The following is a 26,980-nucleotide window of genomic DNA, read 5'->3' as shown; positions in this document are numbered from 1 at the left end:
CACAGCTGGAGTTATCACAGAGAAAGAAGCTTCAGTTGAGGAATTGCCTCCATGAGATCCAACTGTAAGGCATTTTCTCAATTAGTGATCAAGGGGGAAAGGCCCCTTGTTGGTGGGACTATCTCTGGGCTGGTAGTCTTGAGTTCTATAAGAGAGCAGGCTGAGCAAGCCAATAAAGAACATCCCTCCATGGCCTCTGCATCAGCTCCTGCTTTCTGACCAGTTTGAGTTCCAGTCCTGACTTCCTTGGTGATGAAGAGCAGTATGGAAATGTAAGCTGAATAAACCCTTTCCTCTTCAACTTGCTTCTTGTTCATGATGTTTGTGCAGGAATAGAAACACTAACTAAGATTAAACCCTATAGGTGGAACAACAATATGAACTACCCAGTACCCCCAGAGCTCATATCTGTAGCTGCATATGTAGCAGAAGATGGCCTAGTTGGCCATCATTGGGAATAGAGACCCCTTGGTATTGCAAACTTTATATGTCCCAGTAAAGGGGAATGCCAGGGCCAAGAAGCGGGAGTGGTTGGGTAGGGGAGGAGGGCAAGGGGAAGGTATAGGGAACTTTTGGGATAGCATTTGAAATCTAAAATGTATATACAGAAAATATCTAATAAAAATGTGCAAAAATAATTCTCAACTTAGGAATACCAAAGGGCTGAGAAGCACCTGAAAAAATGTTCAGCATCCTTAATCATCAGGGAAATGCAAATCATAACAACCCAAAGATTCCAGCTCACATCAATCAGAATGGCTAAGATCAAAAATTCAGGTGACAGCATATTCTGTGAAGATGTTGCGAAAGAGGGACACTCCTCCATTGTTGGTGGGATTGCAAGCTGGAACAACCACTGTGGAAATCAGTCTGGCTGTTCCTAAGAAAATTAGACATAGTATCAGAAGATCCAGCAATTCCTCTCCTGGGCATATAAGCAGAAGATGTTCCAATTTGCAATAAGGATACATGCTCCACTATGTTCATAACAGCCTTATTTATAATAGCCAGAAGCTGAAAAGAACCCAGATGTCCCTCAACAGAGGAATATTTACAGAAAATGTGGTACAGAAAATGTGGTACATTTACACAATGGAGTACTACTCAGCAATTAAAAGCAATGAATTCATGAAATTCTTAGGCAAATGGATGTATCTGGAGGATATCATCCTGATTGAGGTAATCCAATCACAAAAGAACACACATGATATACACTCACTGATAAATGGATATTAGCCCAGAAACTTAGAATATCCAAGATACTATTTGCAAGATACACGAAACTGCAGAAGAAATAATACCAAAGTGTGGATACTTTGCTCCTTCTTAGAAATGGGAACAAAATACCCTGGAAGGAGTAAAAGAGACAAAGTTCGGGACTGAAATGGAAGTAAAGACTATCCAGAGACTGTCCCACCCGGGGATCCATCCCATATACAACCACCAAACCCAGACACTATTGCTTATGCCAGAAAGATTTTGCTAACAGGACCCTGACAAAGTTCTCTCTTTTGAGGCTATGCCAATGCCTGGCAAATACAGAAGTGGATGCTCACAGTCATCTATTGGATGGAACACAGAGCCCCTAATGAAGGAGTTTGAGAAAGTACCCAAGGAGCTAAAGTGGTCTGCAACCCTGTAGGAGGAACAACAATATGAACTAACCAGTACCCCCAGAGCTGTGTCTCTAGTTGCATATATAGCAGAGGATGGCCTAGTCAGCCACCAATGGAAGGGGAGGCCCTTGGCATTGTGAAGATCATATGGCCCAGTACAGGGTAATGCTAGGGCCAGGAAGTGGGAGTGGGTGTGGGTTAGGGAGCAGGGCGAGGGGAGGGTACAGTGTGCTTTGGGGATAGCATTTGAAATGTAAATGAAGAAAATATCTAATAACATGCCCTAAAAAAGAAAAAGAAAAAAGAAAGAAAGAAAATACATCAAAGACTTAAAAAAAATGACAAAAAATACTTTATATAATAGATTGAAATATACTCTATGTATTTGAAGACAAGGTGAGCAATCACAACAGTTTTCTCTGTATACCATAATGGCTACTTTGTGTTTGCTTATGTTCCTCTAAATAATGTAAAAAGAGTAGCAAAGCTATGAGCATGTATGTAGCAATTGTAAAATTATCATAGATTCATATTTAAAATCTATAAACATCCTTTAAAAATCAGCTTCAAGCATGAACAGAAGGATGTAGTGGAAATTGTACAGTGTTTCATTGAGATTAAAGACAGATCTGTGGAAAAGTTTAAATAACATATTCTTGGCATTACTTGTAATCAGCAAAATCAAAATTCATTCCCAAGGTTTGACCCATAATTAGCCTGGAAACAGAGGACAGTCTATATGATTTTAATAGTTGGTGCAGGTGGTAATCAGCAGATATCATTTTACAGGCTGGGATATTTTACAACCTCATTAGAAAGATCCTAACATATATTTCAACAATTCTACGCCTGGGATAAAACTTAAACAATATTTGAATCTGATATCAGAAAATTATTCTAGCAAAAAGCTTTGCAAGCAATTCAAAATATGGCTTTTTTATTAACATAATGCCCAAAGATAATTAAGCAAATATGTAAAATAGCATAACATTTTTCGCAAACAATGCATGCAATTTAAAGCAGAGATGAGTGATAGATGAGTAGCCAATGGAAAAATATGGCAGTTTGTTTTCCTCATCAATAAGTGAGAAGTCAAATACTCCTCTTAGGATGCCCTGGGTGCATCCCACTTTCCTGCCAGTTCCATGACACTAACAACCTCTTGTTTCTTGAATTACTTTTCATAGAAATTTAGAAAATTCCACATTTTTTGACTTAATACTTTTAAAGACTTATAAACATTACTCTTAGAAGAACTGTTTTAATGAAAAGTATGGGGTTTGTTTACGGTTTCAGAGGTTTGTTCTATTATCCTCTGGTAGGTGTGGGAGCATGGGTGACATGTACGCACACATGGTAGGTGAATGTTCTACAACCATCTCTGTAGACAGCAGGCAAAGAGAGAGCTACTGGGCCTGGTTTGACATTTGGAAACATCAAAACCCACCCCAACAAATACAGTTTCTCCAAGAAGACCACACCTACCTCAGTAATAGCATACCTCCTAATCCCTCTCGAGTAACACTACTCCCTCATGGCCATGAATTTAAATACCAGTTCAAACTACCATAATTATTTAGATTTGTTTCTGTTTACTTATGAAGCTATAAAAATATACAGATCTACCTATAAATCAACATATTTCCAATATCCAAGAGGGATGATTTAAGATTGATTTTGTAAATATAAAAAGATTATTCCAAAAATAAAAAGTAAAGTATTTAAAATTTTTAGTATTGACAAGTTGTATGTGAACTTGACACAAACAAGTCATTTTGGAAGAGAGAACCTCAACTGAGAAAATGCACCTATCAGATTGGCCTATGGACAAATCTGTTGTGAACTGTTATAATTTATAATTGATGGGAGGGTACATGTCAATTTGACCAATAACACCTCTGAGGTTTGTGGTCCTGGGTACTCTAATAACGCAGGCTGAGCAAGCCATGGGGAGTAACCCAGTAAGCAACACTCCCTTCTGGCTTTTGCTTCACTTCCTACCTCCAGGTTACTGTCTTGCCTGAGTTTCTACCCTCATTATTCAAGGATATAACCTGAGTGATGTGGCTGTCTAAACAAATTAAATCCTTTCTCCTCAAGTTGCTTTTGGTCAAGCTGTTTTATTACAGCAGTAGAAACCCATAGAATACAAGTCACACACTGTCTCATAAATCATTCAGTCATAGGACTGTGAATGTAGATTTGCCAGAATCTCTATTTTTGCCTGAGAGTTGGTAATTGTGAAATAAGAAAGTCCTCCTTTGACCAAACGACTGGAGTATTCCTCTAGTAATACTTCATTACACAAAGGTCCAACTGTTTTCCAAACCAACATCATAAGCAACTGGGGATCGAACTGAGAGGCTAGAAGAGGCATTTTACAATTAAATCTCAAAAGCGATGGAATTTCTAGCAAATGTGAGAGTAAATACAAAGCAACAAGTTGGGAATAATAGTTATCTAAGGAATTGTAGAGGCAAAGAAAAGGCACTTGAGAGTTAGCAAAAGAATATTTCAGGGAAACCGCAATTAATTTTGTTTACATGATTAAACTGCCGTGGTATGGGGCAAATTATACTACCCAATTGTGACCAAAAGAAATGGTTACATATTCTAGTCTACTTAACCAGAATGTTATGTATGATTATGGTCCTAATATCAGGTGGCAAAAGAACCCATTTCTATAATTCTCCTTTGTGTGTGTGTGTGTGTGTTACTTTTATCAAGATTTATGCAGAAATTGCCATGGTTTTGCTCTAAATACTACATAAACTTTTCCCAATAACTAGTTCATAAGATGCATAAGTGGTATGTTAAAACCTTTACAATAGAAAAAAACAACATTCATTTAAGTGATACTCTTTTTTATAGAACAGGAAAATTACGATTAATTATGCATTTAGCTCTAGTTGGCCACAATGAGACTGATTTTACTCTGTTGTATGTATCTTTACTATTGTTTTAAGCATGACTAAATTTGCAACTCGGGCTTGAAAAGTTCCCTGTGGAAAGTTTTTAATAGAAATTACATGAAAGGGTTATTGAGTAGACTTTTGAACAGTTTTTGCACCTCCATATAAATGAAAAAATATATAAATGATTAAAGTATGTTTGACACTCTTCCAATTATGGCAAACCATGCCCTGACAAGGAAGAAACGCTGTTAATGTTCAACATGTTCTGCATACATTGACAGAAAAATACAAAAAGAAAAAGAGAGAGAGAGAGAGAGAAAGAAAGAAAGAAAGAAAGAAAGAAAGAAAGAAAGAAAGAAAGAAAGAAAGAGAGGAAGAAAGAGAGAAAGAAAGAAAGAAAGAAAGAAAGAAAGAAAGAAAGAAAGAAAGAAAGAAAGAAAGAAAGAAAGAAAGAAAGAAAAGAAAATGAAAATGAGAAGATTTTAAACCAGGTTGTCTCCAGGAGGAGAGGGAAAACACTCTAAAACTTGTACTTTTAAAATATCAGTCACGAGAAATCCGGCCTGAGTAGGGCCACAAGCCTCTTCCAGTCAGACCAGCACCAGGGTAGCTAAGGCGCAGGGTCAGCTGACACTCTCCAGCTACCCACAACACCCGCCACAGGATCTTAAGACTTTTGGTGAGTGGAACACAGCTTCTGCTACAATCCAATTGCGCACGGGACCTGAGACTGCATTAGTTAGGGAAGCAGAAAACCTGCCTGAGTAGGGCCACAAGCCTCTTCGGGTCTGACCAGCACCTGGGTAGCTAGAGCACAGGGTCTGCTGACACCCTCCAGCTACCCACGACACCCGCCACAGGATTTTGAGACTTTTGGTGAGTGGAACACAGAGTCTGCTCCAATCTTTAAACAGTGACAACAATAACAACTAATCCCAGAGATTACCAGATGGCTAAGAATCTTACTAACAGAAACCAAGACCACTCATCATATCAGAACCCAGCACTCCAACTTCGCCCAGTCCAGGGCACCCCAACACACCGGAAAAGCTAGACCTGGTTCTAAAAGCATATCTCACGATGATGGTAGAGGACATCAAGAAGGACTTTAATAACACACTTAAAGAAATACAAAAGAACACTGGTAAACAGGTAGAAGACATTAAAGAGGAAGCACAAAAATCCCTTAAAGAATTGCAGGAGAACACTGCTAAACAGGTAGAAGACATTAAAGAGGAAGCACAAAAATCCCTTAAAGAATTGCAGGAGAACACTGCTAAACAGGTAGAAGACATTAAAGAGGAAGCACAAAAATCCATTAAAGAATTGCAGGAAAACCAGACCAAACAGGTGATGGAATTGAATAAAACCATCCAAGACCTAAAAAGGGAAGTAGAAACAATGAAGAAAACCCAAATTGAGGCAACACTGGAGATAGAAACACTAGGAAAGAAATCTGGAACCATAGATACGAGCATCAGCAACAGAATACAAGAGATGGAAGAGAGAATCTCAGATGCAGAAGACTCCATAGAGAACATCAGCACGACAATCAAAGAAAATACAATATCCAAAAAGATCCTAACTCAAAATATCCAGGAAATCCAGGACAAAATGAGAAGACCAAACCTATGGATAATAGGAGTAGATGAGAATGAAGATTTTCAACTCATAGGACCAGCAAATATATTCAACAAAATTATAGAAGAAAACTTCCCAAACCTAAAGAAAGAGATGCCCATAAACATACAAGAAGCTTACAGAACTCCAAATAGACTGGACCAGAAAAGAAATTCCTTCCGACACATAATAATCAGAACAACAAATGCACTAAATAAAGATAGAATACTAAAAGCAGTAAGGGAAAAAGTTCAAGTAACATATAAAGGCAAGCCTATCAGAATTACACCGGATTTTTCACCAGAGACTATGAAAGCCAGAAGGGCCTGGACAGATGTTATACAAAAACTAAGAGAACACAATTTCCAGCCCAGGCTACTATACCCAGCCAAACTGGGTATAGTATTCCATGACAAAACCAAATTCACACATTATCTTTCCACGAATCCAGCCCTTCAAAGGATAATAACAGAAAAAAAAAATACAAGGATGGGACCCACACCCTAGAAACAACAAGAAGGTAATCCCTCAACAAACCTAAAAGAAGACAGCCACAAAAACAGAACACCAACTCTAACAACAAAAATAAAAGGAAGCAACAATTACTTCTCCCTAATATCTCTTAATATCAATGGACTCAACTCCCCAATAAAAAGACATAGACTAACAGGCTGGCTACAGAAACAGGATCCAACATTTTGCTGCTTACAGGAAACTCATCTCAGAGAAAAAGATAGACACTACCTCAGAATGAAAGGCTGGAAAACAATTTTCCAAGCAAATGGTAGGAAGAAAGAAGCTGGAGTAGCCATTATAATATCTGATAAGATTGACTTCCAACCCAAAGTCATCAAAAAAGACAAGGAAGGGCACTTCATTCTCATCAAAGGTAAAATCCTCCAAGAGGAACTATCAATTCTGAATATCTATGCGCCAAATACAAGGGCAGCCTCATTCATTAAAGATACTTTAGTTAAGCTCAAAGCACACATTGCACCTCACACAATAATAGTGGGAGATTTCAACACACCACTTTCACCAATGGACAGATCATGGAAACAGAAACTAAACAGGGACACACTGAAACTAACAGAGGTTATGAAACAAATGGATCTGACAGATATCTACAGAACATTTTATCCTAATACGAAAGGATATACCTTCTTCTCAGCACCTCACGGTACCTTCTCCAAAATTGACCACATAATTGGTCACAAAACAAGCCTCAATATATACAAAAATATTGAAATTGTCCCATGCACCCTATCAGATCACCATGGACTAAGACTGATCTTCAATAACAAAATAAATAATAGAAAGCCAACACACACGTGGAAACTAAACAACACTCTTCTCAATGATACCTTGGTCAAGGAAGGAATAAAGAAAGAAATTAAGGACTTTCTGGAGTTTAATGAAAATGACGCCACAACATACCCAAACTTATGGGACACACTGAAGGCATTTCTAAGAGGAAAACTCATAGCTCTGAGTGCCTCCAAAAGGAAACTACAACCTTTGTAGGTTGCTGTAGATTGCTTTTATCATGTTTAGGTATGGGCCTTGAATTCCTGATCTTTCCAAGACTTTTATCATGAATGGGTGTTGGATCTTGTCAAATGCTTTTTCCGCATCTAACGAGATGACCATGTGGTTTTTGTCTTTGAGTTTGTTTATATACTGGATTACGTTGATGGATTTCCGTATATTGAACCTTCCCTGCATCCCTGGGATGAAACCTACTTGGTCAGGATGGATGATTGTTTTGATGTGTTCTTGGATTCGGTTAGCAAGAACTTTATTGAGGATTTTTGCATCAATATTCATAAGGGATATTGGTCTGAAGTTTTCTATCTTTGTTGGGTCTTTTTGTGGTTTAGGTATCAGAGTAATTGTGGCTTCATAGAATGAGTTGGGTAGAGTACCTTCTGTTTCTATTTTGTGGAATAGTTTGTGAAGAACTGGGATTAGATCTTCTTTGAAGGTCTGATAGAACTCTGCACTAAACCCATCTGGTCCTGGGCTTTTTTTAGTTGGGAGACTATTAATGACTGCTTCTATTTCTTTGGGGGATATAGGGCTGTTTAGATCATTAACCTGATCTTGATTCAACTTTGGTACCTGGTATCTGTCTAGGAACTTCTCCATTTCATCCAGGTTCCCCAGTTTTGTTGAGTATAGCCTTTGGTAGAAGGATCTGATGGTGTTTTGGATGTCTTCAGGATCTGTTGTTATGTCTCCTTTTTCATTTCTGATTTTGTTAATTAGGATGCTTTCCCTGTGCCCTCTAGTGAGTCTGGCTAAGGGTTTATCTATCTTGTTGATTTTCTCAAAGAACCAGCTCCTTGATTGGTTGATTCTTTGAATAGTTTTTCTTGTTTCCACTTGGTTGATTTCACCCCTGAGTTTGATTATTTCCTGCCGTCTACTCCTCTTGGGTGAATTTGCTTCCTTTTGTTCTAGTGCTTTTAGGTGTGTTGTCAAGCTGCTAATGTGTGCTCTCTCTAGTTTCCTTTTGGAGGCACTCAGAGCTATGAGTTTTCCTCTTAGAAATGCTTTCATTGCATCCCATAAGTTTGGGTATGTTGTGGCTTCATTTTCATTGAACTCTAAAAAGTCCTTAATTTCTTTCTTTATTCCTTCCTTGACCAAGGTATCATTGAGAAGAGTGTTGTTCAGTTTCCACGTGAAGGTTGGCTTTCTATTATTTATTTTGTTATTGAAGATCAGCCTTAGGCCATGGTGATCTGATAGGATGCATGGGACAATTTCAATATTTTTATATCTGTTGAGGCCTGCTTTGTGACCAATTATGTGGTCAATTTTGGAGAAGGTACCATGAGGTGCTGAGAAGAAGGTATATCCTTTTGTTTTAGGATAGAATGTTCTGTAGATATCTGCCAGATCCATTTGATCCATAATTTCTCTTAGTTTCACTGTGTCCCTGTTTAGTTTCTGTTTCCATGATCTGTCCATTGGTGAAAGTGGTGTGTTGAAGTCTCCCACTATTATTGTATGAGGTGCAATGTGTGCTTTGAGCTTTACTAAAGTTTCTTTAATGAATGTGGCTGCCTTTGTATTTGGAGCATAGATATTCAGGATTGATAGTTCCTCTTGGAGGATTTTACCTTTGATGAGTATGAAGTGTCCCTCCCTGTCTTTTTTAATGACTTTGGGCTGGAAGTCAATCTTATCAGATATTAGAATGGATACTCCAGCTTGTTTCTTCATGCCATTTGCTTGGAAAATTGTTTTCCAGCCTTTTATTCTGAGGTAGTGTCTATCCTTTTCTCTGAGATGAGTTTCCTGTAAGCAGCAAAATGTTGGGTCTTGTTTGTGTAGCCAGTTTGTTAGTCTATGTCTTTTTATCGGGGAGTTGAGTCCATTGATATTAAGAGATATTAAGGAAAAGTAATTGTTGTTTCCTGTTATTTTTGTTGTTAAAGTTGGCATTTTGTTCTTGTGGCTGTCTTCTTTTAGGTTTGTTGAGGGATTACCTTCTTGTTGTTTCTAGGGCATGGTTCCCGTCCTTGTATTGGTTTTTTCCTGTTATTATCCTTTGAAGGGCTGGATTCGTGGAGAGATAATGTGTGAATTTGGTTTTGTCGTGGAATACTTTGGTTTCTCCATCTATGTTAATTGAGAGTTTGGCTGGGTATAGTAGCCTGGGCTGGAATTTGTGTTCTTTTAGTGTCTGTATAACATCCGTCCAGGATCTTCTGGCTTTCATAGTCTCTGGTGAAAAATCTGGTGTAATTCTGATAGGCTTGCCTTTATATGTTACTTGGCCTTTTTCTCTTACTGCTTTTAGTATTCTATCTTTATTTAGAGCATTTGTTGCTCTGATTATTATGTGTCGGGAGGTATTTCTTTTCTGGTCCAGTCTATTTGGAGTTCTGTAGGCTTCTTGTATGTTCATGGCCATCTCTTTCTTTAGATTTGGGAAGTTTTCTTCTATAATTTTGTTGAAGATGTTTGCTGGTCCTTTGAGTTGAAAATCTTCATTCTCATCCACTCCTATTATCCGTAGGTTTGGTCTTCTCATTGCGTCCTGTATTTCTTGGATGTTTTGAGTTAGGATCTTTTTGCATTTTACATTTTCCTTGATTGTTGTGCTGATGTTCTCTATGGAATCTTCTGCACCTGAGATTCTCTCTTCCATCTCTTGTATTCTGTTGCTGATGCTCGTATCTATGGTTCCAGATTTCTTTCCTAGGGTTTCTATCTCCAGTGTTGCCTCATTTTGGGTTTTCTTTATTGTGTCTACTTCCCTTTTTAGGTCTAGTATGGTTTTGTTCATTTCCATCATCTGTTTGGATGTGTTTTCCTGTTTTTCTGTAAGGACTTCTACCTGTTTGATTATGTTATCGTGTTTTTCTTTAAGGATTTGTAACTCTTTAGCAGTGTTCTCCTGCAATTCTTTAAGGGATTTTTGTGCTTTCTCTTTATTGTCTTCTGCCTGTTTAGCAGTGTTCTCCTGCATTTCTTTAAGTGTGTTATTAAAGTCCTTCTTGAAGTTCTCTATCATCATCAGGAGATATGCTTTTAAATCCGTGTCTAGCTTTTCCGGTGTGTTGGGGTGCCCTGGACTGGGCGAAGTGGGGGTGCTGGGTTCTGATGATGGTGAGTGGTCTTGGTTTCTGTTAGTAAGATTATTACGTTTACCTTTCGCCATCTGGTAATCTCTGGGGTTAGTTGTTATCGTTGTCACTGTTTAAAGATTGGAGCAGAAGCTGTGTTCCACTCACCAGCAGTCTCTAAATCCTGCGGCAGGGGTCGTGGGTAGCTGATGGTACCCCGGTGCTGGTCCAGCCGGAAGAGGCCTGTGGTCCTACACAGGCCGTTTTTCTGCTTCCCTAAATAATGCAGTCTCTGGTCCCGCGTGCAATTGGATTGGAGCAGAAGCTGTGTTCCACTCTCCAGAAATCTTAAGATCCTGTGGTGGGTGTTGTGGGTAGCTGGTGAGTGTCAGCCGACCCTGCGCCCCAGCTGCCCTGGTGCTTTTCTGACCGGAAGAGGGTTGTGGCCCTATGTAGGCCGGATTTCTCTCTCCCCAACCAGAGCAGTCTCAGGTCCCGCGTGATTGGACTGGAACAGAAGCTGTGTTCCACTCACCAGCAGTCCCAAAATCCTGCGGCGGGGGTCGTGGGTAGCTGGTGGGTGTCAGGCAACCCTGCGCTCCTGCTACCCCGGGGCTGATCCGGCCGGATGAGGCCTGTGGCCCTACTCAGGCCGGTTTCTGCTTCCCTAACTAATGCAGTCTCAGGTCCCGCGCAATTGGATTGGAGCAGAAGCTGTGTTCCACTCACCAGCAGTCCCAAAATCCTGCGGCGGGGGTCGTGGGTAGCTGGCGGGTGTCAGGCAACCCTGTGCTCCCGCTACCCCGTTGCTGATCTGGCCAGATGAGTCCTGTGGCCCTACTCAGGCCGGTTTCTGCTTCCCTAACTAATGCAGTCTCAGGTCCCGCGCAATTGGATTGGAGCAGAAGCTGTGTTCCACTCACCAGCAGTCCCAAAATCCTACGGCAGGGGTCGTGGGTAGCTGGAGGGTGTCAGGCAACCCTGCGCTCCAGCTACCCAGGCGCTGATCCAGCCGGATGTCCCTTCTACCATTTTTAACAATAACATGACTTTGACAACTCAGTTTTCAAATATGACTATGGAAAATATATTACTACTTTTAAAACCTAAACAAAACTCAAATCACGGATAACTTCTTTATAGGTCATGCTCTTGGTTTTTCTTAGATTTTTCTGTTGTTATTATAAAGCACCATGACAAAACAAAGGAAGGGTATCTTTTTCAACTTAAAATTCTAGAAAACAGCTCAGAACTGAGGGAAGTCAAGATACAAACTCAAAGGAGTGTGTAACAGGAATGTTGCTTACTAGCTTGCTCCCTGGCTCCTACTCTCATTACCTGTTTTATACAGAGCTCAGATGGCTCTACCCACCCTGGGTTGGGTTGTCCTACGTGAATTATTAGCCAAGACATTGTCTTGAAGGTATAACCATAGACAAATCTAATCTAGGCCAATTATTCAACTGAGCTTCCTTCTTCCAAAGTGACTCCAGTTGTACTAAGATGAAAACTTTTTTAATGTCAGCTTTTACTAACCAGCAAAGTGTTCCATAATAAAACCCACGCTGCAAATTTCAGTCAGTGTTGTGAAAGCATTGTTTCCTGTGATAAAAACAAAGACAGGAGCTGGGTGTGGTGGCGCAGCACCACACTTGGGAGGCAGGTGGATTTCTGAGTTCAAGGGCAGCCAGGGCTACACAGAGAAACCCTGTCTTGAAAACAAAGAAACAATCAAACAAAAACAAAAACAGGACAGGAAAATATAAATGAATACTTCTCAGTTCATCTGGCCCTTCATTTTTCTTTCCTTTTATACCAACTACCTGAGGGCATTTTGCTTGACTTACAGTGCTTAGATTTTGCTGCCTGATCAAGACAGACGTCCAGACTACGTGTGTAATTTGGATGTCTCCTTGTTATGCTCCCAAATACAATAAAGTTCAAAATGTCTGTGAGGGAAAAATAAGTATTGATAGATGTTTATTAGCAATTTAATTTCATTTAATCTAGTAGGCAATTAGATATCTAGTGGGTAACTGTGTCATAGATTACAAGAACCTATCAGACTAGAAGACAAGTGACTCCTTAAATCAAATTCAGGAGTTTCTATTAGAGAAAATTGAGTCATCCTGACTTACAAGGGGAGGACAGGGCCATGAATCATCCTCCTTCCCTTCTAACTCCAAATATATAAGACTTTGGTTCCTACAGGCAAATAGCCATTAGGTCTAACATTTAGTTCCTAACAGGTAAAATTATGTACAAACACTTCTGATTTTAAATTGCTCACCACATGTGAAATCAACTATGCTTCTTTTTAAAAACTACTTTTTAATTGTTAGTCTACCCTCATTTATTAGAGATAAATAGTTTTGAAGAAATAAATATATTTACATTTCATTTTATTTAGAAAAAATCTTTACATATAAAAACACACTGACAGGTGCTATAACATTCTCTTTAAAATTATACCAGTCAGTGTGTGTTTTATTATGGTAGAGCACTGGCCTAGCTATCCTAAAGTTCATTCCACAGAAATGCAAACACAGAGAGAGGGGGGAGGGGGAGGGGAGGAGGAGAGGGGGAGGGGGAAGATGTTTTCATATGACCTTGTTTTCTTTGTGCTATCAAATATCAAATTAATTAAATGTATTGGCTCATATCAAATTAATTAAATGTATTGGCTCATATTTTGCATTTTCCTCCAGTCTTATTCTCCCTATAACTTTTATTATGAAGACATACTGTTTTTTGTCAAAGTCATTTTTCCATCTTTTAGGAAAATCAAGTGTTTTTTGTCTTTATGTCCACTTATAACATTTATTGCATTTATTGACTTATTTATGTTGAAATGTTACTATATCTCTAAGGTAAAACAAACATGATTATAGTGGATGGTCTTTTTTATATGTACCTAGATTCAGTTTGTAAGTATTTTTTTAATTCTAATTATTATTTATTGTGGAATTGGACCTCAAGTTTTCCTGTGTTCACACCTGGTTTGAGTATTAGATGAATATTGACTTAAGCAAAATATTTGAAGGTTATTCTATTTCTATTTCTTTTTAAATAATTAAATAACTTCTGGGAGTAGAACTTCTTTTAAAGTATTCAATATACATATATTGAATTTCATATATATGTATATATATTTCTTATACAATATATATAATATATTTATATATACTTTATCAGAAATAAAATACAATCGATATGCTTTAGCTAGACAGTTGTAAGAAATTAATATTATTCAATGTTGAATTGGTAGAGAATTATAAAACAGTGGATATTTCAAAAAGCTATATGTTTTAAAATTTCTCTTATAAAGAAACAATAGTTTGAGGAGACTCGTGTGTTTAATTCATTTAACTACATAGTGGGTATATTTTTAAAATATCTTGAAGGTTTTCTTCAATATACTTTGTTTTAAACTACCATGTACCAATCTTTTGTGTTCACTTTTACATGAATAAAATGTTCCAACCTTTAAGTACACTCAAAGTTTCTGAAATATCTTGCTTAAGAATGGAATGATCAGAGGTGTGGCTAAATATACTGTCTGAGGAGGAAGAAAAGGAGACAACATTTTTTCTGCAAATATGTATCTGGAAAGTTGTATGAAGCCCATGGTTAAAACACAAGATGAGAGTGACCCCTACTTTTCACCCCTCTTTCTAATTCCTCAAGTAAGTCCTGGCCATATTATCTTATTAGAACTCTATTCTCTATGTGACTGGAGTAAGTCCCTATTTTCCTAGCCAAATAAGTATTTATTCTGCATATAAATTTAAAAGTCCTCCTAAAATGCTGGCAAGATTGTAGCTTATCACAAGTGCTCTAGAAAGTCTTCAACCAGATGCTCATGCAAGTTTTAACTATTCATATATTTTCCCTAAAGATCCACTATTTATAGAAAAAAAGAGCTTGGCTAGGGTTAAATAATTCAAGAAAAACAGTATGCTGTCTAAAAAATAATAATTTGCTGTCAGTGTTGTGCAAATAGCATTTTGCTACAGGTATTTGCCCTCTGATATTTAGCAAAGATGATTTGAAATGTAATTTTCAGTGCTGAAAGCTATTTCATTCTTCTAAACTATGCTTTTATAATTGTAATTGACATCTTATACACAACAAAAAGGAATGATAGAGATACTTTGACAGGTACCATTATGTGCTGCCTGTCAGAAACAACCACTTTGCTTAAATGAATGACAAGACAATGCAAAAGTTGTATTAATTAGGAAGAAATGTATCTGTTTATAATTAGTTTTGATACATTCTCATCTTGAGAATAAGAGCATAAAAAAGAGACAAAATGAATACTTTGGTATATGAGGTAGTTGTTAACAATACTCAGGTTATTTACTCTGAATATTTCATATAAATGTTTAAAGATATTCTGCAATTCCGAATAACAATGCAAACATTTAATAACTAAAATGGCTATTTTTAGTTGGCAACTTGACTACACCTAGAATTTATTAAAATCCAAAAATGAAGGGTACAACTGTGTGATATTTTTTGCTTCATTCAAATTTGGTGGATCCATTTCTAGTCATCACATGTAAAGTTTCTAATACATACCATTGGTAGGTGAATAAGACTCTAGATATAGAAATATACATACATACGCTGTATATATGCATGTATATATACATACATTAGAGAGAAAGAGAGAGGAAGAAGAAGGAGGAGGAGGAGGAGGAGAAGGAGAAGGAGGAGGAGGAGGAGGAGAAGAAGAAGAAGAAAAAGAAGAAGAAGAAGAAGAAGAAGAAGAAGAAGAAGAAGAAGAAGAAGAAGAAGAAGAAGAAGAAGAAGAAGAAGAAGGAGATTCATTCTATGATTTCTGTTACTCTAGAGAACCCAGACTAATACAAAAACTTAATAATAAAAATGCCCAGAGTTTTGGCATAATGTGTAATCACAGCACTCTGGAAACTGAAACAGGGGGAATATCATCAGATTGAGACTATTACATGGCTAACAAGTAAGACCCTAAAGTAAAAGAATCAAAAACCAATAATTAATAAGCAAAGACAAAAATCTATTAAAAAATAGCTTTACCAAGTATAGGTTTCTGGTGCTAGATACATAGATATGTGAAGGAAGAGGACTTGATCACAGTTTCTAGCTCATTTTGGGCTACACAGAGAGTTTTAAGTCCATAGAGAAAGTCAATGAGACTAAAATCACCTGAATGAGACTTTCATATCAACCTAGAAATTGAATTCAAAACAGAAAGTCAAAATTTAAATCTTTCAGATATAGGATTGGTAAAGATCTTTTCCCAACCAGTAGGCTGCAATTTTGTCCTGATGATAGTGTACTTTGTCTTACAGAAGCTTTTCAATTGTATGAGGTCCAATTTGTTGATCTCACAGCCAGGCCATTGGTTTTGTTCAGGAAAATTTCCCCTGTGCCCATGTGCTGAAGGCTCTTTCTCACATTCTCTTCTATTTCATTCAGTTCACAAATAGATGATTTTATGTACAGGTTATTGGACTTGAGCTTTGTACAAGTTGATAAGAATGAATAAATTTGCATTCTTCTACATGCTGTCCTCCAGTTGATCCAGCACCATTTGTTGAAAATGCAGGTTTTTGTTTTTTTTTTTTCCCTACTGGATGGTTTTAGCTCCTTCATCAAAAATCAGGTGACCATAGCTGTGTGGCTACATTTCTGGGTCTTCATTTCTCTTCCGTTGATCTACCTGCCTGTCAGTGTACCAGTACCAAGTAGTTATTGTTATTGCTCTATAGTAGAGACTGAGGTCAGAGATAGTGATTCCTCCAGAAGTTCTTTTATTGTTGAGGATTTTTTCTCTATCTTGGCCTTCTGTTGTTCCAAACTAATTTGAAAATTACTCTTTCTAGCTCTGTGAAGAATTTAGTTGGAATTTTAATGATGATTGCATTGAATCTTTAGATTTCTTTTGGTAAGATTACCATTTTTACTCTATTAATCCTGTCGATCCATGAGCATGGGGGATCTTTCTATTTTCTGAGTTCTTCAATTTCTTTCTTTAGAGTCTTGAAGTTCTTGTCATATAGATCTTTCACTTGCTTGGTTACAGTCACATTAAGATGTTTTGTATTATTTGTGACTATTGTAAAGGGCACCATTTCCCTAATTCATTTCTCAGCCCATTTATCCTTTCAGTAGAGGGCTAATACCCAACATATACAAGGAACTTAAGAAGGTAGACTCCAGAGAACCAAATAACCCTATTTAATAATGAGGTACAGAGCTAAACAAAGGATGATCAACTTAGGAATGTATAATGGCCAAGAAGCACCTAAAGAAGGGAGAAAACATTTGAAATGTAAATAAATAAAATAACCAATAAAAAATAAAAACAACAAAAAATAAATCTTTCTAAAGTTTCTCTTCTTCATAAAATTTGAAATAGACTCACTTTTAAAGTACTTTTTTCTTGTTTTATGTTAAAATATCACATATCCTGGAAGCAAAATCAAATTTGTTTCAGTCTTCATATTTAAAAAATAGTGAAAGAAATTTTTTCATAAAATGTATTCTGATTATGGTTCCCATATCCCAAACTCCTCCTAAATCCTCTGCAATTCCCCATTCACCTGTATCTATCTGTAATTTTGTTCTCTCTTATTAGAAAACAAACAGTCTTCTAAAAAATAAGAATAAAAATAATAAAATAACATAAAAGAAAAACAAATCTGAAAAGAACAAAAAAATGAACAGAAAAATAGTCAAAGAAAAAACATGAGAAACACCTATAGGTTCAGAGACTCATAAGCAATCATAGAAATCTCATAAAAACACAAAATCAGAAATTATAATACATAAGCAAAACAACATGTAGAGTAAGAGAAAAAAGAAACTCTCAAGGCAAAACATTATTAGACAAAACAAACCCAACCCAACTCAACCAATCCAAAGCAAACCTCTAAAATTGACATGTGGCCTGGATTAAGACTGGTTTGAATATCCAGGGAAAACCCTTTAGAGAGCAATTATTTTTCATATTCGGGCAGTTATAATTGAAGATATCTTCTGTTTTAGGGATGTGGGCTTATGTCCACTTCCACGCTCAACACTGAGACCCTGCCAGCAATGGAATGGGAGGTCTTTGGTCCTGTAAAGGCTCAATGCCCCAGAGTAGGGAAATGCTAGGGCAGTGAGGTGGGAGTGGGTGGGTAGGTGGGGGAGCACCTTCATAGAAACTGGGGGAAGAAGGATGAGATAAAAGGTTGAGACCTGTGTAGGCTCTGTGAGTATCGCCAGTTTTACAGAATTCATATTTGCCTTGGTTCTGCTGTGCTTAGAAGGCCTTGTTGCCTTTGTTTTTTTTTTTCATTCCATCCAGCTCTTACATTTTTTCCACCTCTTCTGTACTGTTTCTTGAGCCATAGTGGGAGGGAATTGATGGAGACGTCCCATTTAGGACCCAGAGTTCCAGTGTCTCTCGAGTCCTTGTCTTATTCTTATTTTTTTTATATATTTTTTATTACATCTTTTCCTCAATTACATTTCCAATGCTATCCCAAAAGTTCCCCATACCCTCCCCCCCACTTCACTACCCACCCATTTCCATTTTTTGGGCCATGGCGTTCCCCTGTACTAGGGCATATAAATTTTGCATGTCCAATGGGCCTCTCTTTCCAGTGATGGCCGACTAGGCCATCTTTTGATACATATGTAGCTAGAGTCAAGAGCACCGGGGTACTGGTTAGTTCATAATGTTGTTCCACCTATAGGGTTGCAGATCTCTTTAGCTCCTTGGATACTTTCTCTAGCTCCTCCATTGGGGGCCCTGTGATCCATCCACTAGCTGACTGTGAGCATCCACTTCTGTGTTTGCTAGGCCCCTGCATAGTCTCACAAGAGACAGTTATATCTGGGTCCTTTCAGCAAAATCTTGCTAGTGTATGCAATGGTGTCAGCGTTTAGAAGCTGATTATGGGGTGGATTCCTGGATATGGCAGTCTCTAGATGGTCCATCCTTTCATCACAGTTCCGAACTTTGTCTCTGTAACTCCTTCCATGAGTGTTCTGATCCCAATTCTAAGGAGGGGCATAGTGTCCACACTTCAGTCTTCATTCTTCTTGAGTTTCATGTGTTTAGCAAACTGTATCTTATATCTTGGGTATCCTAAGTTTTGGGCTAATATCCACTTATCAGTGAGTACATATTGTGTGAGTTCCTTTGTGATTGTGTTATGTCACTCACGATGATGCCCTCCAGGTCCAACCATTTGCCTAAGAATTCCATAATTTCATTCTTTTTAATAGCTGAGTAGTACTCCATTGTGTAAATGTACCACATTTTCTGTATCCATTCCTCTGAGGAGGGGCATCTGGGTTCTTTCCAGCTTCTGGCTATTATAAATAAGGCTGCTATGAACATAGTGGAGCATGTGTCCTTTTTACCGGTTGGGACATCTTCTGGATATATGCCCAGGAGAGGTATTGCTGGATCCTCCTGTAGTACTATGTCCAATTTTCTGAGGAACCGCCAGACTGATTTCCAGAGTGGTTGTACAAGCTTGCAATCCCACCAGCAGTGAAGGAATGTTCCTCTTTCTCCACATCCTTGCCAGCATCTGCTGTCACCTGAATATTTGATCTTAGCCATTCTGACTGGTGTGAGGTGGAATCTCAGGGTTGTTTTGATTTGCATTTCCCTGATGATTTAGGATGTTGAACATTTTTTCAGGTGCTTCTCTGCCATTTGGTATTCCTCAGGTGAGAATTCTTTGTTCAGTTCTGGGCCCCATTTTTTAATGGGGTTATTTGATTTTCTGGAGTCCACCTTCTTGAGTTCTTTATATATATTGGATATTAATCCCCTATCTGATTTAGGATAGGTAAAGATCCTTTCCCAATCTGTTGGTGGTCTTTTTGTCTTATTGACGGTGTCTTTTGCCTTGCAGAAGCTTTGCAGTTTCTCGGTCTTACAGCACAAGCCATTGCTGTTGTATTCAGGAATCTTTCCCCTGTGCCCATATCTTCAAGGCTTTTCCATACTTTCTTCTCCATTTCTCAGGCCTTACACTAGGATTGCTGGGCTCTAGTGAAGACATACCCTGCTGGCCATTATTGATTGTGCTTTATAACTGGCTTCTAGGTATTTGGGTTGGAAGTTAAGATAATTCTCAGTGTTATCTGATCTTGTCTTTATTGAGGTTTCCTTTGTTTCTATTGCTTTTCTGGATCTTGGGAATGTATGGAGACTGTGAGTTGCCTGCTGCTTCCGAGTTCTTGCCATATGTGACCACTGGGAATTTCCCAGGGAGAATTTGTTTCTATATATTGGTAGCTGATACACTAGAACCAGGATGGACTTGTAGTGAGCAAAGGTGGGGCTGGATGAGTCCAGAGAAGAGAGAAAAACTGGGTCTGCCATGGGTCTAATGTGCAGCTTGAATGGCCTGCATGTTTCCTGGGAGAGAGTATCTTGGGAGTTGTTGAGTGAATCAAAGGGTTGGGGTAAAGAAGAAAGACTGTACAAGGGCTCTATGCAATATCCCCACTGTTGGAGAAGAAAGGAGGGCTGTAGCCAGTGGACTCTTGTGTAGGAAGGTTTGAGAGTGAGAAACTGGAAGTGCAGGACAGGAAGCAGAGTAACAATTGAATACCTGATTCCCTCTCTAGGTTGGTTAGTGTGTTCTAGGGTGATCTAAAAACTTTTTCAGAAAAGCAAGAGGGGAAATGGAAGGAAGATAGGAGAGAGAGAGAGAAAGAGAGAGAGAGAGAAAGAGAGAGAGAGAGAGAGAGAGAGAGAGAGAGAGAGAGAGAGAGAGAGTGATATTCAGTTTACTGGACTCCTGGACTCCAGTTTTTAGAGTTTCTGGCAAATGTCAATTTATTTGCAGTATATGTAAATTTATAACTTCTCAAGTGACTGATATTTTATTTTTATTTTTTTTTTTGTTTTTTTGTTTTTGTTTTTTTTTTGTTTTAACTTGTTTTTTTTTAATTAGGTAATTTCCTCAATTACATTTCCAATGCTATCCAAAAAGTCCCGAATACACTCCCCCCCCCCAGTCCTCCACCAACCCACCCCCACCCCTTGGCCCTGGCATTCCCCTGTACTGGGGCATATAAAGTTGGCAAGTCCAATGGGCCTCTCTTTCCAGTGATGGCCTACTAGGCCATCTTTTGATACAAATGCAGCTAGAGACAAGAGCTCTGGGGTACTGGTTAGTTCATAATAATGATCCACCTATGGGGTTGCAGTTCCCTTTAGCTCCTTGGGTACTTTCTCTAGCTCCTCCATTGGGGGCCCTGTGATCCATCCAATAGCTGACTGTGAGCATCCACTTCTGTGTTTGCTAGGCCTGGGCATTGTCTCACAAGAGACAGCTATATCTGGGTCCTTTCAGCAAAATCTTGCTAGTGTATGCAATGGTGTCAGCGTTTCGAAGCTGATTATGGGATGGATCCCTGGATATGGCAGTCTTTAGATGGTCCATCCTTTCTTCACAGCTCCAAACTTTATCTCTGTAACTCTTTCCATGGGTGTTTTGTTCCCAATTCCAAGAAGGGGCACAGTGTCCACACTTTGGTCTTACTTCTTCTTGAGTTTCATGCATTTAACAAATTGTATCTTATATCTTGGGTATCCTAAGTTTGGGCTAATATCCACTTATCAGTGAGTACATATTGTGTGAGTTCCTTTGTGAATATGTTACCTCACTCAGAATGATGCCCTCCAGATCCATCCATTTGCCTAGGAATTTCATAAATTCATTCCTTTTAATAGCTGAGTATTACTCCATTGTGTAAATGTACCACATTTTCAGTATCCATTCCTCTGAGGAGGGGCATCTGGGTTCTTTCCAGCTTCTGGCTATTATAAATAAGGCTGCTATGAACATAGTGGAGCATGTGTCCTTCTTATTGGTTGGAACATCTTCTGGATATATGCCGAGGAGAGGTATTGCTGGATCCTCTGGTAGTATTATGTCCAATTTTCTGAGGAACCGCCAAACTGATTTCCAGAGTGGTTGTACCAGCTTGCAATCCCACCAACAATGAAGGAGTGTTCCTCTTTCTCCACATCCTTGCCAGCATCTGCTGTCACCTGAATTTTTGATCTTAGCCAGTCTGACTGGTGTGAGGTGGAATCTCAGGGTTGTTTTGATTTGCATTTCCCTGATGATTAAGGATGTTGAACATTTTTTCAGGTGCTTCTCTGCCATTCGGTATTCCTAAGGTGAGAATTCTTTGTTCAGTTCTGAGCCCCATTTTTTAATGGGGTTATTTGACTTTCTGGAGTCCACCTTCTTGTGTTCTTTATATATATTGGATATTAGTCCCTTATCTGATTTAGGATAGGCGAAGATCGTTTCCCAATCTGTTGGTGGTTTTTTTGTCTTATTGATGGTGTCTTTAGCCTTGCAGAAGCTTTGTAGTTTCAAAACAACCCTGAGATTCCACCTCACACCAGTCAGAATGGCTAAGATCAAAAATTCAGGTGACAGCAGATGCTGGCGAGGATGTGGAGAAAGAGGAACACTCCTCCATTGTTGGTGGGATTGCAAGCTTGTACAACCACTCTGGAAATCAGTCTGGCGGTTCCTCAGAAAATTGGACATAGTACTACAGGAGGATCCAGCAATACCTCTCCTGGGCATATATCCAGAAGATGTCTCAACCGGTAAAAAGGACACATGCTCCACTATGTTCATAGCAGCCCTATTTATAATAGCCAGAAGCTGGAAAGAACCCAGATGTCCCTCAACAGAGGAATGGATACAGAAATTATGGTACATTTACACAATGGAGTACTACTCAGCTATTAAAAAGAATGAATTTATGAAATTCCTAGCCAAATGGATGGACCTGGAGGGCATCATCTTGAGTGAAGTAACACAATCACAAAAGAACTCACACAATATGTATTCATTGATAAGTGGATATTAGCCCAAAACTTAGGATACCCAAGATATAAGATACAATTTGATAAACGCATGAAACTCAAGAAGAATGAAGACCAAAGTGTGGACACTGTGCACCTTCTTAGAATTGGGAACAAAACACCCAGGGAAGGAGTTACAGAGACAAAGTTCGTAGCTGTGATGAAAGGATGGACCATTTAGAGACTGCTGTATCCAGGGATCCGTCCCATAATCAACTTCTAAACGCTGACACCATTGCATACACTAGCAAGATTTTGCTGAAAGGACCCAAATATAGCTGTCTCTTGTGAGATGATGCCGGGGCCTAGCAAACACAGGAGTGGATGTTCACAGTCAGCTATTGGATGTATCACAGGGCTCCCAATGGAGAAGCTAGAGAAAGTAACCAAGGAGCTAAAGGGATCTGCAACCCTATTGTTGGAACAACATGATGTACTAACCAGAACCCCGGAGCTCTTGTCTCTAGCTGCATATGTATCGAAAGATGGCCTAGTCGGCCATCAATGGAAAGAGAGGCCCATTGGACTTGCAAACTTTATATGCCCCAATATAGGGGAATGCCAGGGCCAAAAGAATGGGAATGGGTGGGTAGGGAAGTGGGGGGCGCTATGGGGGACTTTTGGGATAGTATTGGAAATGTAATTGAGGAAAATATGTAATAAAAATATTAAAAAAAAATGGTAGAAGGATATTGGCCTTCTATCAGATGTAGGATAAGTGAAGATCTTTTTCCAATCCGTCTTCTGTTGTCCTTATGACAGTCTCCTGTAACTTATGAAAAATTTTTTGTTTCATGAAGTCCCATTTATTAATTCTTGACCTCAGTGCCTGTGTCATTGGTGTTTTGTTGAGGAAGTTGTCTGCTGTATCAATGTGTTCCAGGCTATTCTCCAGTTTCTGTTCTATTAGACTTCGTGTATCTGGTTTTATCATGAGGTCTTTGATTCAGTTGGCATTGAGTTTTGCACAAGGTGAGGAATATAGATCTATTTTCCTTTTTCTCTCTGCAGATATCCATTTAGTCCAGCACCATTTGTTGAAGATGTTATCCATTTTCCATTGTATGGTTTTGGCTTCTTTGTCAAAAATCAAGTGTCCATGGGTGTGGGGGTTTACTTCTGGGTCTTCAATTAGATTCAATTCATCAACTTGTCTGTTTCTGTACCAATACCATATAGTTTTATTACCATTGCTCTGTAGTACAGCCTGAAGTCAGGGAGAGTGATGCCTCCAAAAGTTCTTTTATTGTTCAGGATTGTTTAGCCATCTTGGGTTTTATTTTGTCTCTATATGAAGTTGAGAATTGTTATTTCAAGTTCTCGGAAGAATTGTATTGGAATTTTGATGGGGATTTCATTGAATTTATAGATTGCATTTGGTCAGATGGACATTTTCACTATGTGATTCTTATATATCCAAGGCAGATCTTTCCATCTTCTAATATCTTACTGAATTCCTTTCTTCAGAGACTTGAATTTTTTCATGCTTATCTTTCACTTGCTTGGTTGGAGTTATACCAAGGAATTTTATGTTACTTGTGGCTATTGTGAACCATACTTTTTCTCTAACATTTATCTCAGTCTGTTTATCACTTGTGTAGAGGAGGGCAGCAGTTATTCAAATTAATTTTGTATACACCTACTTTGATGAAAGTGCTTATTAGCTATAGGAGTTCTCTGGAAGAATTTTTGAGATCATTTATGTATACTATTCTATCTGGCAATTGTTTGACTTCTTTCTTCCAGTTTGTGTCCCTTAATCTCCTTCAGTTTTGTAATTGCTCCTGCTAGAACTTGAAGTACTATTTTGAAGAGATATAGGGAGAGTGGACATCCTTGTCTTGTCCCCAGTTTTAGTAATGCTTTAAGTTTCCCTCCATTTAAATTGATGCTGGCTGTTGGCTTGATGTATATTACCTTTTTGTGCTTAGGTATGCACCTTGTATCAGTGTTCTTTTAGGCATGAATAATCCAAATAACCCAATTAAAAAATGAGGTATAGAGCTAAACAGAATTTTCAACAAAAGAATCACAAATGGCTAGAAACACAAATGAAGAAGGATGTTCAACATCCTTAGTCAACAGTGATATGCAAATCAAAATGACTCTGAGGTTCCACCTTATACCCATCTGAATGGCTAAGATTAAAAACTCAAAAGCCTGCACATGCTGGCAAGGTTGTGGAGCATGCGGAGTACTCCTCCACTGCTGTTGAGACTGCAAACTCGTACTATTCTGGAAATCAATTTGTCAGTTTACCAGAAGATTAGGAATAGTTCTACCTCATGACCCAGCTATACTACTCCTAGGCATATACCCACATGAGTATACCATCCCACAAGGCTCTACCATCCCACAAGGACACTTGCTCCACAGTGTTCACAGCAGCTTTATTCCTAATACCCAGAAACAGACAACAACCTAAAAAGCTCTCTCTCAATTGAAGAATGGACACAGAAATTTTGTATATCAACACAATAGAATATTACTCAGCCATTAAAAACAAGGACATTATGAATTTCACAGGAAAATGGATAGAATTAGAAAACATTATTCTGAATGAGTTTACATAAACCCAACAAGGACATTCATGGTATGTATTCAGTTAGAACTGGATTTTAGCCACAAAGTACAGGATAACCATGACCCAAAAAAGGATAATCAAGAGACCCAAAAAAGCCAAATTACAAGAAAGGTCCAAGAGATGATAGCTGAATCTTTCTCAGAATAAAAAACAAAATAAAGACCTGAGGTAAAAGGAAGGAGGGGACTGAGTGGTAGAGGGGATGGACAGAGGTGTAGGGCAGGAGGTGAGGAGATCATACTAAGAGAAAAGAGTAGAAAGTACAGAGAGTGTCTATAGAGTGACTGTAACTGAAATTCCTAGCAGTAGGGGGTAATGATCCTGATGAGGACACTTCCTATAGCAAGGCAGTATTTCCAGTGGAGGGATGAGAACAGCAACCAACCCACAAAATCTTTGACCCAAAATGTGTCCTGCCTAAAATAATTGTAGGGGTAAAGAAAAAGCAGAGGCTGAGGGAGTGGCCAACCGATGACTCCCCCAAATTGAGACCCATATTATGAATAAGAACCAATCCTTAACACTATTAATGATACGTTGTTATGCTTGCAGACAGGAACCTAGCATAATTGTCACCTGTGAGACTCCACCCAACAGCCAATGGAATGAGATGTAGAGCCTCACATCCAAACATTAGATGGAGCTGGGGAGTCTTAGGACAGAAGTTGGGAGAAGAATTAAGGAACCTGAACAGAACAGGGACTGCACAGGAAAACCAACAGGGTCAAGTAACTTAGACACTTGGGGAATCCCAAAGACAGAATCACTAGCCAAAGAGTCAGTACGGGCTGGAACTAGGATCCATACACATACGTTACAGATGAACGTTTTGGTCTTTATGTGCCCCCAACACAAACCTCCCTCACAAAAAAAAAAAAAAACTGGAGCAGGAGCTATAACTGAGCCTGTTGCCTGCTTGTTTACAAATCCCTCACCCATAAAAGGTCTGCCTTATCTGGCCTCAGTGGGCGAGGATGCACCAATTGGGGTAGGGGGATGACTTGCATGAGGGGGTACTGGGAGGAAAGGGAGGGCTGATTTGGGTTTTAAAAAGCATAAATAAATAAACATATAAAAATCAACGGGAGGAGGATTGTAAAGACTGTGAGCAGTCTGGCGAAAATATTGTCTCTTCCTTCAAAAACAATCCTATATTCTTAAATTTTGCCTTAGTTAATCAGTAGACTCAAGCTGTGTTGTTTCTTGTAATTGCTAGATGTTGGCAGATTCAAAATAAACATCTCAGATGATCCATGACCTATTTGAAAAGATAATAAAGGATCTAGGAAGTGGAAGAATTTTTCCTAATATCTTATCAAATTTAAACATTTTATACTCCTCACACAATCAACCCACAAAGAGATTAAGCCTGGTTTGGGGGTGGAGGAAGAAGTTATGAACAGAATAGTCCTGTGTGTTCCTACTTACTTGCAACAAAGATAACATACCTCAGTTCCTTTTCTTTTTCCTTCCATACCCCCTCCCTTCTCTTTTTCTCTTTGTCTTTCTTCTACTCCTCTCCTCTTTCCTTCTGTTTCTACCTTAGTTTGGTGTCTTCAAATAACAATGTTTTTTTTTTTTTTTTCTTACAAAAAATCCAGGGGTGGTGGGTAGAACCAGAGAGGATGAACAAGAAACTTTAATGAAAATTTTAGCCATGTCAAATATTTCTCCATCTTGGGAATTCTGTTATTTGCCATTTTCGCAAACAGAGGAGAAATAATATTGATGTTTTATGATTAACATTAATATGGTAAAAAGTGAAA

The sequence above is a fragment of the Mus caroli genome, unplaced genomic scaffold, assembly GCF_978045245.1.
Source record: "Mus caroli unplaced genomic scaffold, Mus_caroli_1 scaffold_4, whole genome shotgun sequence".
Lineage (NCBI taxonomy): Eukaryota > Metazoa > Chordata > Mammalia > Rodentia > Muridae > Mus > Mus caroli.
Note: the sequence above shows the minus strand (reverse complement) of the source record.